This window comes from Corvus brachyrhynchos, unplaced genomic scaffold (assembly GCF_000691975.1).
Source record: "Corvus brachyrhynchos isolate BGI_N302 unplaced genomic scaffold, ASM69197v1 scaffold56, whole genome shotgun sequence".
Lineage (NCBI taxonomy): Eukaryota > Metazoa > Chordata > Aves > Passeriformes > Corvidae > Corvus > Corvus brachyrhynchos.
In genome coordinates, this window is record NW_008238664.1 from 7,345,514 (window position 1) to 7,362,202 (window position 16,689).

Sequence of the window (16,689 nt, forward strand, 5' to 3'; positions counted from 1 at the left end):
TCCCCCGGCTGCGCCTCGCCGCCGCGGCCGTCCAAGATGCTCTCTCTCACTAGGCCATCCTTCTCAATCTGGTACCTATCAAGCTAAATGAGGCATAATTAGGAATAATTATGACATGACATGGTCTGGAATGAGAAGCAGATGGGGCTTCCCCCAGGATGCACCAGGTTGGATTTCAGGGACGAGAGAATGGGGACAGAGAGGGGACATGGCAGTCTGTCGTGGTTTCCTACCTGTTGTCACCTCCGCTGGCAGGGGCTGGAGACACTGTCCCAGCCAACAGGGTGCTGCAGCAGGACCTGTGCTATGGGGACTGTGCTGCATGTAGTGGCTTTTTCCATCCTCTGTTAGAAGAGTGAAGCAGCACCTGAGTTTGGCCATGTGTGCTGTCCCTCTGACTCTTCTTTCTATGCAGTATCAGTCCTAACTTTGCAGTAGCATATGGAGGTTTTCTCTAGGAAGAAGGTGGAAGAGAGAGAAGGGAGGAGTGTTGGCTCTTTGGTACAGGCAGAAACCTCGGGTGCTGAACTGTTGAAACCAGGAAGGTGTTTTCACACATCCTTTGTGTCCCCTCTGAAGGACATTCAGCTGCTCTGTGTTGTAGGGTGGACTGAGCAATGACACTGGAGAGGTTCTGGATACTGATAGGAATAGGGATATTTAAAGGAAACCTCAGCCTTGGCTCTTCAGGTCAGATGCTCCTTTGAAAGGGCATAAGGAGGGGGCCTCATGTTTCTGGCACATTTGTTCTCCATGATGCCTGTACAGGGGTAGAAGGGAATGTGGGTTTAGACTGGAGACGTGTGGCACAGTGGATCCACATGGATGTGTTGTGGAAGGGTAAGAGTATGAATTGTCATGTAAGCATCCATTTCCCATTAAAAACCAATGTCATTCACAAGAAAATCCAGAACTGACTAAAGGAAGCTATAACCAGTCTCTTCTCCCATTACAATAATATGAGATGTTGGAGGGCTTTTCTCCTGTCATTTTGTTACACTCTTAACAAAAATCTGGGTACTTCCCCCTGAAGAGAGAGCCAAACCTTAGCACACAGGAGGTGGTGCTGTCAGGAGTGGACTTCAACACCCACTGAAGCACTGCCTTTAGGTGCCTCTTTGTCTGCCTCGCTGTCAGGAGCATGAGGGCAGACTAGCCCAGACCTCAGATCGGGTTGTTGGGAGTCAGGACACGCGGCAATAGAGGAGCATTGTGCTGCTGTCCCCTTCACCTGTCCTCTGCTCTCCAGCTCCCAGCCATGCCCCCGAGGCAGTACCTGACATACAGAACGGTAAGTTTTCTTTAACCCCTTTCTGTGCAACCTTGGCTGCAGGGAAAGCATCCAGAGGGACAAGTTTCTTCCCTTCCTTCCAGGGTAAATCTTGCTTGTTGCTGAGAGGCATTTTTCACTTAGTCTTTCAAGCAGCCATTCTTTAAGTTGTTCCTTCTTCTAGTTACCTTAATTATAGATTTGCTTTTTCCAGCAAGAAGCCTTTTTTTTTTTTCCCCACAGAATGAAGACAAAGCAAGAAATTTCCTAAGAATTTTATGGGAGATGGATAGGTGCACCCAGGAGTACTCAGGAGCTGCAGACTGGTTCTGCTTGGACATATGGTCATCCTATGTCTGTTTCTGTTCTGCTAGTATTGCTTGTGGCATCTCCAGTACCTGGAGATTTCCTGGAGACCTCCATGGTTGAATTCAACCTGCTGACCACTACTCTTGCCTCCTTAGGGTAAATTAGTTAGCATTGGCTCTTTTTGCTTGTTGCAAGGTGTCTGCCATGTCTCATATGTAAACAAACAGCCCAGTTCAACAGTGGACTTGCATAATAATTCCTCCTAAGGAGCTGCCTTTGTGCTGTGATAGTGATGGCTGTAGGCTTTTAGTTTTCTGGGGCTTGGAAGCTCTGGCTTTACCAAAGTTGATGGGCTTCTTGACATCTTTCCTGGTGAGTGGGAATGAAAAGCAGTATTTCTGATTTTTCCTCTGCAGGGAATTTTCAAAAATGAAACTGAAGAATTACTTCTGGAAAATCAGTCTTGTCATCTCAGAGTTCTTTAAAAGTGCCATACTGTTAACACCTTTTCATGCCAGAACAGTTGAAATATCTATTATTCTCATTTCATTTTCAAAACCACTAAAGGGAGGATTTTTCTTAGAATCTCTTGAAACCTCTTTTCTAGAATAGCTGCTTCTGTTTCTTTTATAGCGAAATATTTTAACACACTGATAGAAAGGGAAGGTGGATTCATCTCGTTCAACTTTACTCATGGAAAAGTTAAGCATTTAAGCACAGTTTGTCATTTGGGGTCCTTTTGCAGTCAGGGAGAGAAACATAAATCAACAGCATGATTCAGTGAGGTCATGCTGTAACGAGATATACCTCCATCTCACAGAGCACAGAGCAAGTAGTACTGCCCCCTTCTTGTCTGTTTTGTGATCAGACCCACTGAATTGCCCTCTGGATGTTTCTGTTTCTCCCTTTTTTGCTACAGAGGGAACCCAAATGAGTAGTTTTGCCCAGATGCCTAATTATTAGGGACCTAATATTAATGTGATGAATGTTACCTCACAGGTCTAGTTCGCTTTTGAGAAAGGAAATGAAATATTTATGTCATTTGGACATTTCCAAAAAAGTCCTCACTGGTAAATGCAGTCATCAGTATGCTCCATACCCCTTGAGTCTCCATGCCCCTTGAGTGTGCATAACTGAAGCTTGGCTACTCCAGGAGATATTGCTTGGCTTCTCAATGAGACATTGCTCATGAGCATAATGCTGTTGTTTGCTTATACACTGTGACACATGCTGTGTTCACACGCACTGATTGTACTCCCCTTGGGCATCCTAGGTAACACTTTTTCTGTGATGGCATCTTTCATCATGTCCAGTTTTAAGAACTACCTTTATCAGCAAGACAAACTGGGAAACATTTCATGCTAGAATCATTCTAAGAATAGAAATCTGCTGGCTATCTATGCAAGATGCCTCCTGAGTTTATTGCCTTGTGGGCTCTTCGATCCTTTCTTGGAAGTATAGGTAGACACTTGCTTTGAAGCAGATCAAACTGGAAGACTCCTCTGTGCTGCTGATTCATGCAGCCCCACAGGTTATAGACTTGTAGCAGTGTATGTACCTTAACTTTACCCAGTGCTGGGTTCTGACAAGATTCCTAGATGAGTGTACTACAGTTTGTAGTAACTGAGACAGAGTGGAGTCAATTCACATGAATGGTGGCTGAATAATCTCACCTTCTCTGGACTGCTGGACATCTTAGGCTCAGCACCTGTAATTTAGATACAAATCAGATTCAGAAAAATATGTGTGCCTAAGGTAATATGATAATGCAAACTACTCCCCTTTCTCTGTGTCTTCTCCACATTTGGCACTTACCAGCTGATACAGGGGCATGGCTCTGGTTGGAAAAGTTGGGAGAAAGCACAGCATTAAGCATTCACTTAATCAGATAATGTAGAGGCTCCTGGTTAGTGGCCATTCCCATGGTGGTTTTGTTCTCTCTTCACCATCCTCAGTCATAGCGGCTGGTAGGATGTGCACCAGTAAGGTTTTTTGCTGTTCAGCATGTGGCTGAGTTTCACCCTGAGACCTCAGTTGTCAGCATTTTAAAGATTAGATGCCACCTCTCTAAGGTGAGTGTCAGAATCACTGAGAGGTAAAAGACATAATCCCTTAGGAGCATCTCATTGATCCTTGTATGGTTCCCAAGCAGCATGTAGTACTGCATAACTCTCTGTTTCTCCAGATTAGTTGATTTAGTTACACATCCCTTGGGCTTTTCAGGGGGTGAATTTGTATCCTTGGAAGATGCAAGAGTCAAATAAAAGCTACTCCAAACCAGCCCAAACAACATTACCTGCTTCAGCAAAGTGCAGGTGTCCCCTGGGTTTGGAAAAGAGCTATTTCTGTTGTATGCTATGCATTGAGATTATTGCTGCTGGCATTCAGCAAGGGGTCTAAATGCTGCCGTGCTGGAGAAAGATCTTGAGGTTTTTTTCCAACCTAAATGGTTCCATGATTCTATGACCTATGTCTTTACCCAGATTCAGAGCATCTGTGATCACAATCACCCCCCAGCCCCCTGGTGAATGGGTGTGTCTACATACAGCACCCTTGGGAATTGTTGACAGATGCTGCGCATATTGCGTAACCGATGCTCTCCCAAGGAAGCATTCTCTTTTCTCTTTATTTGCTTTATTCTCCCCCTACTCCACCCTCCACCCCTTAATGTTTTCTAAAGCGTCTTGTTTTCTGATATTCGGTCTGTGATGATGAGGTGGCTTGTCCTGACTGTGAAGGCATGGAGGCAGCAGCCGTACTACCAGGGCAGTGTTCATGGGCATTTTCTCCAAGGAAAACCATTGAGAACAGTTTTTTCATCTGTTTGTTTGTTTGTTTGCTTGCTTAGTTGCACAGGAGGAAATGCAATGAATGGGGAGACTTGCCTGGTATTCAGCATACACAGTCATTTTGGTATGAATTAAGGAGTCAATTTCAGCTGGTCATTTATCACATATATACAAAGCCCTCTGGTGGTCACTGAACATTTTGTTTAAATTTTCTGATTTTTATCCAAATGCATATGGCCATTTGTAAGACTCATTTTGTGTGTGTGTGTTTTTAAGGGGGAGTTTTGCAAATGTTGGTGTAACATTTTAAGAATAGTTTTCCCACGCATTTTCATCAGTTCTTTCTATTAAGGATGGTATTGTTCAGTTGCCCAGTAATGTTTACTTGGAAAATTGGCTTGGCCTGAGAAGTGCCATATTTACTCTGCAGGCAATGGAAACTGATGGAAGCTTTTGCTGTGCATTTAAAGAAAATCCAGGGAGTGTTTTTGAGTTAGAATTAATTTCAAATTATCAAGTACCGAAACATTTACTTTGCCAAAGGGCTTCCTTTTAAACCTCCATCTCAGAAGCAAATTTTAACAGCTCTCCAAGGGTGGCTGAGTCTCTGGAGTAGAACAGGGGAAGTGGTGAAAGGGGAGAGGAAGGATACATGAAGAGCCATGCAGTTCTGCTGCATTTTCTAGATGCCACCTTTCCTTCAGCCTTTTCTTCTTAAGCACTTTAGCTGTAGCAGCACCACTGCCTGTCTGGTTTCTTCAGACTCTTAAGAACAAAAAAATTGGCTGTGCTTGGTTAGACCAGAGGGACATCTCTTCTGGTGTCATGCTTCTGAAAGATGTCACAATCAGAAGTCAGTTCCCCTGGGTTAGACTCACATCTTGCTCTCCTGGTGTGCTGATCCTTGTAATATCAAGTTATGGAGGACCTCTCTTTTTGCATCTGAAAACCAAACCTTTTTCATGCTGTTGTCAGACTTTGACACAACCACAGTCTAAAAGACACAATGGATATCATCTCTGCAGATCCATCTGGAGAACAGGAGCTGCTCTACTTTAAGAAATCATTGACTACAATTATGATGTAAACACTCCTCTCAAGATGTCTGTCATGCAGGATCTCTCATCTCTGTGTTCCCAGCACATCCCAGAAACCTGGAAGAAACTATCTTCTTCTGAATGAGTGGGGCTGTGATTCATGGGCTGGACTGGACAGTGAAAGACAACAAGCAGTGGAAATCCAGAAGGAAACAACGAGTTCCTTTTTTCCCAGCTGGGGAAGGAGGCAGCTGTCTCTTGTGAGGAAGAGGCAAGAGTCAGCTTGGAAGGAAAGAAAGTCTGACTTACAAGGGGGAAAAGAGCAAATACTGCTTGAGAGGGCATATGTGATCTTTTTGGTATTGAACATGCAGTAAGCTTTAGTGTGTGTGTGTGTTCATGCGCATACATACCCAGGGGATCTTAAAAACCTCTTCCCAGGAGGTTCAAATAAACTTAGACCTTCTTATCTTTGGTGGCAAGGTGACCATGCAGTCCCTTTGGGGTGCTGGCAGTGAGCTCCTTGCAGGATGGAATATGAATGATGCCATGTGTCCAAGGCCAGCCAAGGAGCAGCTAGAGAGGAGAACTTGCTGCGGACTTGGGGTCAACCTGATGTTCCTGTCATCATGTTGAGAACTGCAGCAGATTTGGATTGCTTGCTTTCTGGACGGGCACCACCCCAATCTGATTACTGAAATGCTGTCAATTTGCACATAAGTGGGTAAAAGAAATACTATGGTCATTTATGAAATTTCACTCTGGCAGATAGTTTGTATAAATTTCCTTATAACATGGGCTGAGTCTTCATTTTGTTGCTAAGTGAAAGCTATAGGGGTTAGGAGGACACCTGGGAGCCAGGCTGTTCTCAGATCACTGTCTTGATTGTTATCTAAGTGATTTCTCAGTCACAATTTCTCTCCTGCATTGAACAGCAATAATAGTCATTATCTGCCCTGCCAGGCTGCTGAGACAATTGAATAGTTAATCAATTTGATGATAGCATGATATTGCAAGGCAAGCAGATCTGGGCCTGATCTAGCTTTGGTTGAGAGGTATGGGTGATACAGTAGATGACATTAGGATCCTGTCTGTGACATAGTGCAAAGTTGATGGACTTGATGGCCCTTCTGTGATCCAATAATTTGTATCAGGAGAGTTCCCTTCCTATCACAGGCTCATTAGCATTTTCACAATGATATGGCTTGGTTTGAACTGATGGCCTTGCATTGTTTTAGTCTCCTAAACCAGCCCCTGATATATGCTAAAAAAAGGTTTTTTCTTTTCCAGTCTCAGAGAGAATAAAAATCAAATCCCTGCAGAACAAAGGACTTTGAAGCACTACAGAGCCATAGGTAGCCAAGTCAAGCCATTGGATGGCAGGAGAACTCTGACAGCCTAGATTAAATTGCCAACTTGCTGAAAACCCTCCTGAAGAGAAGAGATGTCACCTTTCACTCAGAGATGGAAACTTGTTCTCCTCAGCGTGAGCATGCACATGTGAGAGAGGCAGGCAAGGAGGGGGAGGAACAAGGCTAGTGAAGCACTACAGACTCCTATCGGAGCTGAGTGCACTGAGTTATGCAATTTGCAGCAACTGAGATGATCTGTGCTAATTTATGAGATGCAGAAGAGGCTTGTGCAAGTCCTCTAGCACTGTTGTCTGGAATTAGGGGCTAGTGTGCCACTGAGTTTTTCAACTGGAGTCTGCAGAAGTACTGTAAATTGCATCCCAAAGGCAAATTGCCTTATATTTGGAGATAGTAGCCTCATCCCCATGATGTATGTTCCTTTCCCATGAATCAAAACTTCAGGATCCAACTCATGAAAAAAGCTCCTTTCCCTCCCTCTCTTCCCCTATAGCCAGGCACGATCTCATTTTCTCACACTGATGAGAAAAGCTGGGTACCTATCTTCAAAGTGATCTCTGTCACCCTTAGCTCTGCTCTCCCAGCTGCTGCAGGACCAAGGGCTGCTGGAACAACTGTAGTGCTGCCAGCGCGGCTCCCACCAGGCAGGCAGAGCCTCTCTGTGTTCAATAAACTGTGCTATAGCTTTAAGCCATTATGCTGCGACTGCTGCTCTTAGTGTGTGACACTGAGGTCACCACTTAACTGCATTCACATATGTGTCTCTGTAGGTCATTGCAAATCAGCCCAGGAGGAACTTTTCGACTGACATATCTGGAACTGGGGGAAAGTGCTACTTTCACCTGGGGTACAGCGAGGAATTGCTCTTTGTAATCTGCTTCCCTCCTTCTGCTGCATGGAACTGGGGCAGGGGTGGGGGGAGGGCCCTCTTCCAGCTGAGCAACAACAGAGGATTTGGCCTGTGTATGTTTTAGGGCAGTCACACTTATGATGGTTTTCTGACAAAGCTTTTAATTCCTTTTATTGATGTAATAATTGATCTCCTAACAGTGAAGCCTGAGATGCTGCCAGGCATTTCCAATGGGCTCGGATTAAATAGCATGCAATTCCTGCATTCAGCTGTGATAACACTTCTCTGGAATTATCCTCTAGATGAGATCAGGGTGAGGTAAGCTACCTCTGGCTTGTGTGTAGCAATTCAGGGGAAATGGGAGCATCCCAAAAGACATTGTTCAAGGATAACCTTCCTGGAGGGATATTTCTGCTTAATCCCTGCCACTTGGAATCTGGTTTTTATACCCTGCAATACACACAAAGCTCCTAAAAATTCCCATCCATTACAAGATGCATGAATCCTGTTCTATATTTTGCTAAATTCTTAGCCTGAATGACATCTTCCAACAAGAAATTCCACAAATTATTTAGATGCCATGTGGAAAACATTTCACTGTACCTACCCCTATCATAATCGAATCCCCTTCCATTTCCTGCACAAGGCAATAATTTTGCCTTCAACTTCCTTTAATATTTATCTATTGCAGCCCTCACTTATTTATTACCTCTCAAAACTAAGCAAAGACAATCATTATTATTTTTCTTTATGCCTCAGTCTCTTTACTCCTCTAGGTTTTTGCTCCTCTGTTCCTAGTTCAGTTTCTGTTATGTCTTTCTTGATATCCTGGTCCCACTGAAATTTGAGGCAAAATGAGTGGACGGCTTTATTAGTGCCTGGGTTTCGCATTAAAACTTGAAGGTAGAGTGCTGTTTCAAGTAGAGGTGCATCACAGTTTTCTCTTCTGAGGGTACTTGCCCTCTTTGCAAGTTACTGATGATACCACATGTTTGGGTTATTTCATACTCTTAGAGGAAGAAATTCCTAAGAGCTCTGATAACTTTAATTGCTTGTCAAGGCATTTGCAAAAATTTAATAGTAGCTGCTGTTTGGCATCCAGAAAGTACACTCAGGTTCCCTAGGATGAATTACACTGGAAGAAGTGAATTTGTCATCCTTACCAAAATTATCAGCTTGCATTACTTTCCATAAAGATAATGATTTCAATGCAGTTAAATGATTTCTATTTTTCAGACCTGAAGTCCCTCATGCTCTCCAGTTAAATCCATCACATGCTTGGCATTGGACTCAGAGATGTTACAAGGATGAAAACTTGCATTTACTGTGGTTAGCTCTTTTGTAAAGGATAGCAGACATTGCTGTGGGTGCCTAGGTTTCTATTTAATTGAGGGAAACAATGCTTGAAAAGGTACGGTTGGCTTCATCTCTGTGATGTCTGAGACACAGAAGAATGAATCACCAGGGTGGAAGAATTGCTTGCTATTTTTTTTTTTTCCTGATAAGTCCCAGCATTGTGTCAGGCTGGAACTTGAAAATTTATAGCTTCAAATCAGCTGTGGATGTGTTAGATGCCACGTGGATTCCCCATTTACTTGCAGGTCAGACTGCACGCCTGGCATGCCATGAGTGGGCTGCTGTGGATACAGGAGCACAGCTATTTATGAATTCTGAGCTGGTTTTCTGACCTCTCCCTTGGTTCATCTACAAAACTTCCTTCCTCTTTCCTGGCAGTCATGAGGCCTTGGGCAATTGGTCCTTAACAGATCTGGAGTAAATACACAGTAAAAATGCTGATGAGGAAAAAAAACAAGGAAATAAATTCTCTTAGAAATAGTAAAACCAGAGTCTGAGGACAAAGTTTGATGTGTCCATGAATGGATATGGGTGGGTAGGAGGCTGCTGAGTTCATGATCTGTCAGAGTGACCAGAATTGCTTCTTTGTCTCTTCTTATTCCCGTCCTGGTTGGTATCCATCTGTTGTCTCTTGTCCTAGCATATTAATTTTGGCATGTAATTGAATCCCATCATCAAAAGGAAATAAAAAGGCTTTTAAAATAAATGAGTGTTGGAATTTAACCCCATCCACAAAACACTCCAATCCTCTTGCCATTCCTCAGCTCTGGTCCCCAGTCTTATTCCTGGCTTTGCTGCTCTGAGATACCTCTCGGTATTTCTCACTTCACTTGTCCTAGATCCTAACCCTCTGCTCCTATCTTCTTGGCCAACATGTCTCATGTCGCTGGCTGTGCACTGCCTGGACTACTCCTGAGCAGAGCTGGGATCTCAGGAGCATGTGATGTGGTTTTTGCTCATGGAGGTCTCCTTGAGCTGTCAATGTTCTCCTGTTGAAAGGCAGTGGGCAGACACCAGTTTTCTCTTGCAGAGTGAGCGGCTGAGCATCTACTATTTTCCTGCCCTTTTCTCCCTTGGTAGGCTTCTCTCCATTCAGCCCCATGACCTGCCACAACCACTGAAATAGTCTCCCTCCTGGGAGCCTCCCAAGTCCCTTCCCTCTGAGAAAAGTGCTCCTCTTGAAGACACTTTTCTTGATCACTTGCAGATTGCCTGGGGAGGAGATGGGCATTGGTCACCTTCATCCATATAGGTGAATTAACCCATCCTGTCAGCAGCTTCCTCACCAGTGTGACTCACAGTGTGGAAGAAGAGGACGGCACAGAAGGAGTGGGCAGTTGCCCCTTTGCCAAGCTGTCCTGAGGTCTTTGCTGACTGCTTTCCCTCAAGGCACCATGCTCTCACAGAGGAGACAACTGGGTGACTTGCTTGTACTGTGAGGGCTTGAAGAGTCTCATTATGCACAGGGGCTCCCAGGTATTGCAGAGAGGCTGAGAAAATGGAGATGCTGCCTCTGGAAGACTTGTTGGTAGATTGAGAGGCTCCAGGCAGTGCTTGATGCTTGAGTCAATTGGACTACATGTACCCTGTGGGTCCTAGAAGGCTCTGAGACCCTTGAGAACCCTTACTTTTCATTACTTGCAGTTGGGAGTCCTCAGAGTAGGCTCTTCAGTCCAGTGAAGGTCGTGGTGTTGAGGCTTGGCCTCAAAAATGCTTCTGGGGGTTGTGTTGTGGCAGGGTAGACCCATTCTCAGACACCAGTTCCCTGAAAAGCTTATGTTCGTACTTAGCTCTGTCATTGCACTGCAGGATACTCTAGACTGTGATTTATGAAAACCCTTAAAGCTGTGTTTGAGCACTGGTTGGGGGTTGAGAGGTGAATTATACAATTAGAGTTATTGTGAGGGGAAAATAATAATACAAGGTATATTTAAATGGGGGGAAATGAAGTGGGCGTGGAGTTGGGCAGGAAAATTAACGCAAAGTGCAGAGAGTATTTCTTAGGCACTCAGATACTTGCAAGTGCTTGTGTAAAAAAAAAAATCTGGAGTAAGCATTTGGTTGTGGATTCCTTTGTGGCTTTCATTGCTGTTTGTCACAGGGGATCATCTCTGCATTGGAAGAAGGCACCAAAATAATCGTTCAGTGTAGAAGGTGGAGAATGTCTCCACTTATAAAAGGTCTAAAATGGTTTGATGTGCTGCAGATGCAGGATGAGTGACAGCTAAGGCTATGGTTTTGAGCAGCACATGCTGAAGTGCTCATACTGCAGCTGCATCCAGGATGGAGAAGGGCTGGCATTGGCAGGAGTAAATGGCTTATGCATAGTGCTAAAAACTGGTGCTAGAAAACTGGTTAAATCTACTGCAGAGAGGGTTAGGATTAAAAGTGGGCTAGTCAATGGCTGCACTGCTGCCAGGGTTTGGCAGGGCAAGGATGAACATCTTGCACATAGCTAACCACAGCTGGTTAGCATCTCTGGGCCCAGGTTTGTTTCCAAGCAGTTGAGCCATCCCTGAAATCAGCTGGATCCTGTGGAATATCTTGTCCTAATATCCTCTTTCCAAAATAGCTGGTGATATCAGGCTACTGTCTTGCTCTTTAGAATCCACAGATAAGCCAGGACTGTCAGGTCCTGAGCCCTGTGCATGTGGCTGTTGGAAATAAAATGAGGTAAGGGCTTGAAGGAGTACTTAAAGCACTGATAATAACAGGTATGAATGTGTGCCAGCTTAAAGTAAGCATTAGCTAGAACAGTGCATCTTGGGAAAGAAATGTAGAGCTGAAAAGTCAAGATAGCCCTAAAATAAGAGAGTCTGTGGTCCTGTATGGTCACCATCAACCTCAGTAGTTAATCATAATTTTGAATTAGCCTGTCATTTGCAGAAACAATTCTAACTTAAGAAACTGAGATGGTATGGGGGAGATGAATTAAATTAAGCTTAAGGATGCACAAATAGTTTTAAAATTGCTGGGTATGAATTTCCTATCATGTACAAAGTATTTTATCTCATTTGCCTCTTCCTCCTTCTACCCGTCGACAGATACTGATCTGACAACTACAGTGTTTTTTGAAAAAAAGATAAAGGAGGAGCAAGTGCTGTGGACAAGACACACGGACGTGTGCTTTGCTGACAAATCTGAAGCATGTGTGTGGCCTGACATGCATGCAGGTGGGCTGGCTGCAGGCAGGGGCAGAGCAGGACATTTCCTTGGGAGTCAGGCTGTCCAGGGTAGCAGAACAGCAGGATCTGTCACTGCGAGGAGAGACTGGTACCATCCACTTAAAGCAGTAGGCACTGTGAGTCTCAGCCTCCTTGCATGGCAGACAGAGCAGGTCAGCCTGGCTGGTGTGTCTGCCAGGAGCAGGTTTGGTTGTATTTGGTCCTTCTGTCTCCCTGCCTGAGGTTTGTCCCAGTATCAGCCGTGGCCACTCTGCCCCAACAGAGTGGCAGATCCTGCATGGTCAGCATACCATGTTTGATGCGGTCACTGCTGCCATGTGGGTCTGATCTCCTGCCACGGAAGAAACCTTTCATTCTGGTTGTCAACACTGAATTTTGCCTGTGCTGCTAGGCATTTTTAAATTAGCTCTGAACCTCTCTTCACAGGCACACACATGCATGCTTGTACTTATGCAACACCCATTAACAGGAAAGAATACTCAGTATGAACACATACACACGCAGAGCCATATGGACACATGCTTATTAATTGAAACCAGGCCCATGTACTGAATCTCTTCGTTAGCATCCAAATCCCGGCCAATCTGCCAGTAGATTAGGAGATGCAAGACTGGATCACTTCCATTGTCTGTCACTTAAAAGCTGAAAATTATTTCACTGGCCCCTTGCCTTTGCTTCCATATTCTTTGAGAAATAGCATTGACCTTTTGTTTGAATGCACATGTGGATAAATCTATATTTTATGGAGTATACTACATATACTACATGTACTACATGCTTACTACCATGCAAGTAGTAAATAACAAGTAGTTACCTTAAGATAACTTAAGATGGTTATCTTAAGGCATACAAACAATTTGTCAGATCCAGTTTAAGTGGCCAGAAACACAGTGAACTCCAGAGCAGGGAATTTCTTCTTAAAAGTCTACTTTACACACTGGAAAACAGTCTTTTGATGATAAAAAGATTTGATTACCCAGGAAATGTCACAATAAAGTTCGGTGTGAAACTGAATTACTGCTTTGGCATCCCAAACAATTCACTGATCTTTAAATACAAGAGCACATGGTGCTTCAACACAGAACCTCACTCATCAGGCAGAGTGGAAGCAGCTTTAGGAGAGGTCAGAGATCAGTGGCAGTAAGTACTGCAAAGGGCAAAGCCTTTTCTTAGTGAAGAGAATGAGGTGGAGGTCCCCAGGCTGGACACAGAGGTACCTCCACATAAAGTCTGTTTAATGCTGTCAGGACAATTTAGAGGAATGCCTGTATGTGCCATAACTTTCTGTGTGGTGTTGTGGAGGGCAGTCAGACTGCTGTGGCCATTTGCTGAGATGAAGTTTGTGTGTGCCACTTCACCCTCTCATCAAAATAGAAAAGCTTTTTATGCAGACACATGTAATGATATCTTAGGATCTCTCTCTGTGTTTAAGGTCTGGTCCTGTAAACAGATCCCCGTGTCCTGCACCGTGCTCTGTAGGCAGAAATTGCATCTGGGTCTCATGTCATGACCACATACATCTCCTGGTCATGACTTGGGTGTATAAAATTCTGCCCTGAAAGCCAGGTCTCCAGCAGCCTCTGTGGTGAGCAGCGCCCAATCTTCAAACAGACGAGACTCTAGCTTCTCTTCTTGAGATTGTTCCAAAAGTTTTGGTCTGAATTTTGTTGCTAAAAGATCGTTTCTTTGAAGCAGGCAGGGAACTGTGGTGACCAAGAGTGGAGCAAGCAAGCCAACTCTGGCAAAATCTTTGCCTGGTGAAGGAGAAAGTGCAGGGCATGGGGACTTGGGAAGGATGGATTGGCAAGAAAAGCTTAATTGCAGGCATTTTAAGTCATCCAGTTGAATCCATGCTCTGCACCAATGTTGCAGACCATAATTTTCCTGAGGTCTTGGTATTTTGAAACTCACTGTATGTGTTTGATCTGTCTTCCCTCTAAAAGACCATCAGGAAGATTTGCCAGTGATTTATTGTGCCCGTACTGAGGGGAGGGAAAGCAGATCATTAAGCCTCGAATACACCCTGCCATCTGGATGGGCTCAATGCTCAAGAAGGCGTAAGGTTGGGATGCAAATGTGCAGCACTTGGTCCTTAGCCAAGGCAGAGCTTGTGCTCAATTGTTTAAAGCAGATCTGTGCAGACATGACTTACTGCAGGGAAGGGAAGGGGCTGAAGGCAGCCCTTGGGGTCTGCTTTGCAGAACTCACTGCAGCTGAAACCTATGGGAGCTGTGCTTTGAGTGCATAGAGATTTTTATACAAGGGCTATTAGTGTCTTGACAGAGGTACCTAAGATTAATTGATCCTTTTGACATTTGTCTTTGTGTTCTTGTGTTACCCAACCAGAGGATTTACATTGGTGAGAGGTTTCCTAGTGTTCCCCAGATTGGGAATCTGGACATGAGGTGACTGGTGGCTTAAGTAGAGGCATGCAATCTTCCTTCAACCTCCTTATGCAGGCAAGAAGACTAATACATCCAGCTGTATTGAGAACGTTACGGTGGGTTGTAGAAATACACTCTTCTCTCTCTGCCTTTACCATCAGCTCTGAATGTGATGCTGAGGACATCACGCACCCCCAATTTTTCAGCAGTGGCCATGAACTATTTTGTGTCTAGAGGCCACAGTGGTGGCCAGAATTAATGGTCAGCATTGCTGATTTTTAGCTGTGATCTGCCTATGAATCAATTCCCCTGTTTCTAAAATATCTGTGATAATAGTTTGGTTTTGTAGGGGTGACTGGAAGACAAAAGTCCTTTTGAGTTTGGGAATGGCTTGATGGTGATAATAATGAGGCAAATTGAAAAGCCCAGAAGGGAAGCAGAGTTCCGTATGCTGTGCAGTGCTCTGCTGGCGTGCAGATAAATACGGCCACAAGAGTGAATAACGAGGATAGCCTCATCCACAGAGCACTTCTGTGTGCTGAATGAGGCAGGGGGTCCAATAGAAAGGGGAAGAATATAGGATCAGTTAATTAAAACTGTACCTCTATTATTATTTCTGTTTCTAGAGGTTGCTCCCTTTCCACAACCCATTCGGTATCAAATCAAGGATGGGTAGGAACAAAATGTTTATTTTTAGAGACTCTTGTGGGGTGGAAACTTAGCATTTGATATCAAAAGCCATTTCCTGTCCATATTTGAAGTTGGTATCAAGCTATTCTGCAGCAGTTGCTAGTGGAAACTGTTGAAGTGTTGGTACACTTCCATTATCCATTGCTCTGCTCTGCAGTTCGGGAACTGGAAGGCATGCAGGTGGCTTCATTTTAATGTCTATTTAAAGTGTAAATGGCTGTCTGCAGTGCTCTTTGAAAAGGCAAGGGCTGTTGGAAGCTTTCAACACTGGTGGGAGCTCAGAGTGCACATGTGACAGAGAAAAGTGGCAAACGTGTTGCAAGATAATTGCTGATGGCTTTGAGCATTAAAGCAGGACTTTTGCCCTTTGAACACCAGTGGGAGCTCTGTAAGGTGGCAGCACCGGGAAGCAAGAGGAATGCAGTCCCCAGGGAAGCAATGTGGTGGGGGTGTGACAAGGCATGTATGAGTCAGCCCACCCCTGGAAGGGCTGGGGATCAGACTGGGAGAAGGGTGCTTTTGATTAAATAATGTCAAGTGGTGCCTATTTTGTGCCTGTTAGTCTGGCTGTCTTGAAAGTCTACATAGTCTACATATGTCTTGGCATTTACATAGTAGCCTTGTTTTACTTGTTGGAAACCATCAGACATAAGGTTTTCATAGACCCAGAAAGCAGAGGCAGTATAATTTCTCTGTCTCATACTAGAAATCTCTCTTTCCAGACCTGCTGGACATGACTTTGCAGCCATGCTTTCGATTTTTGTAAAGTAGGTGATGTGGAACTGTGAAAGCTGAGGTAAATCCATGCATATGAAGAATGCTGTTATAAACAGGAATTCCAGACAGTGAAAGAGAGAAGAAACAAGGGCTCAGAGTCTTTGGCTTCCCATCCATTGCACCTTCTCACAGAGAGAGCTGTGAGATGATGAAAGAAGAGCTCCGTTTTACTTGAATCCCACTCAAATCAGAGATTCTGGGGAAAAGCGTAAATTTACAACATAGGGACATAGATTTATTCTCTTAGCTCCATCTGGCATGACACAAGCAGGGCTATGTAGTGTTTTCCACTTGAATTCCAAACAGATCTGACTCTACTATGGCACAAAAGCTTTGCTGATATTTGGATATGTGTGCAACACAGTTGAAACTGGCAGAAAGTTAAGAATGGGCTCATTTTCCTGATTGTGGATTCTCTGAGCAAGTAGTACTTTTATCTATAGCATGTGTGTTGGCCTAAGTGGCACTGTGATATGTATTATAGTCATGCTTCTCAATTATACAACAGGGACCACTGGATTTACTGCACTGCAAATACAAACTTTGCCCTTATTGCATCAAGGTCATTGCAAATCTTCTGGTAGACACATGGCAAAAAAAAAAAAAAAAAAAAAAAAAACTTCTCTTTGTCTCCCTGTTGAAGGGTTTAAAGGGTTCTACTGGCTGGCTGTG

The 16,689-nt window shown here is 44.1% G+C and overlaps 1 protein-coding gene and 1 long non-coding RNA gene across 3 annotated transcripts in view; one reads left to right on the forward strand and one right to left on the reverse strand.

Moving 5' to 3' along the window:
• The window catches only part of GSG1 (germ cell associated 1), a 94,231-nt gene that overhangs the window by 18,200 nt on the left and 59,342 nt on the right, over positions 1-16,689 (forward strand). The window lies entirely within an intron of this gene.
• LOC108447552 overlaps positions 1-16,689 on the reverse strand; it is a 19,544-nt gene continuing 2,855 nt past the window's right edge. The window contains exons 2-3 of the long non-coding RNA XR_001863176.1: positions 3,253-3,287; positions 1-83 (exon numbers count right to left, since the gene is read on the reverse strand). This is a non-coding gene — a long non-coding RNA (uncharacterized LOC108447552). The remainder of the gene's footprint in view (positions 84-3,252; positions 3,288-16,689) is intronic.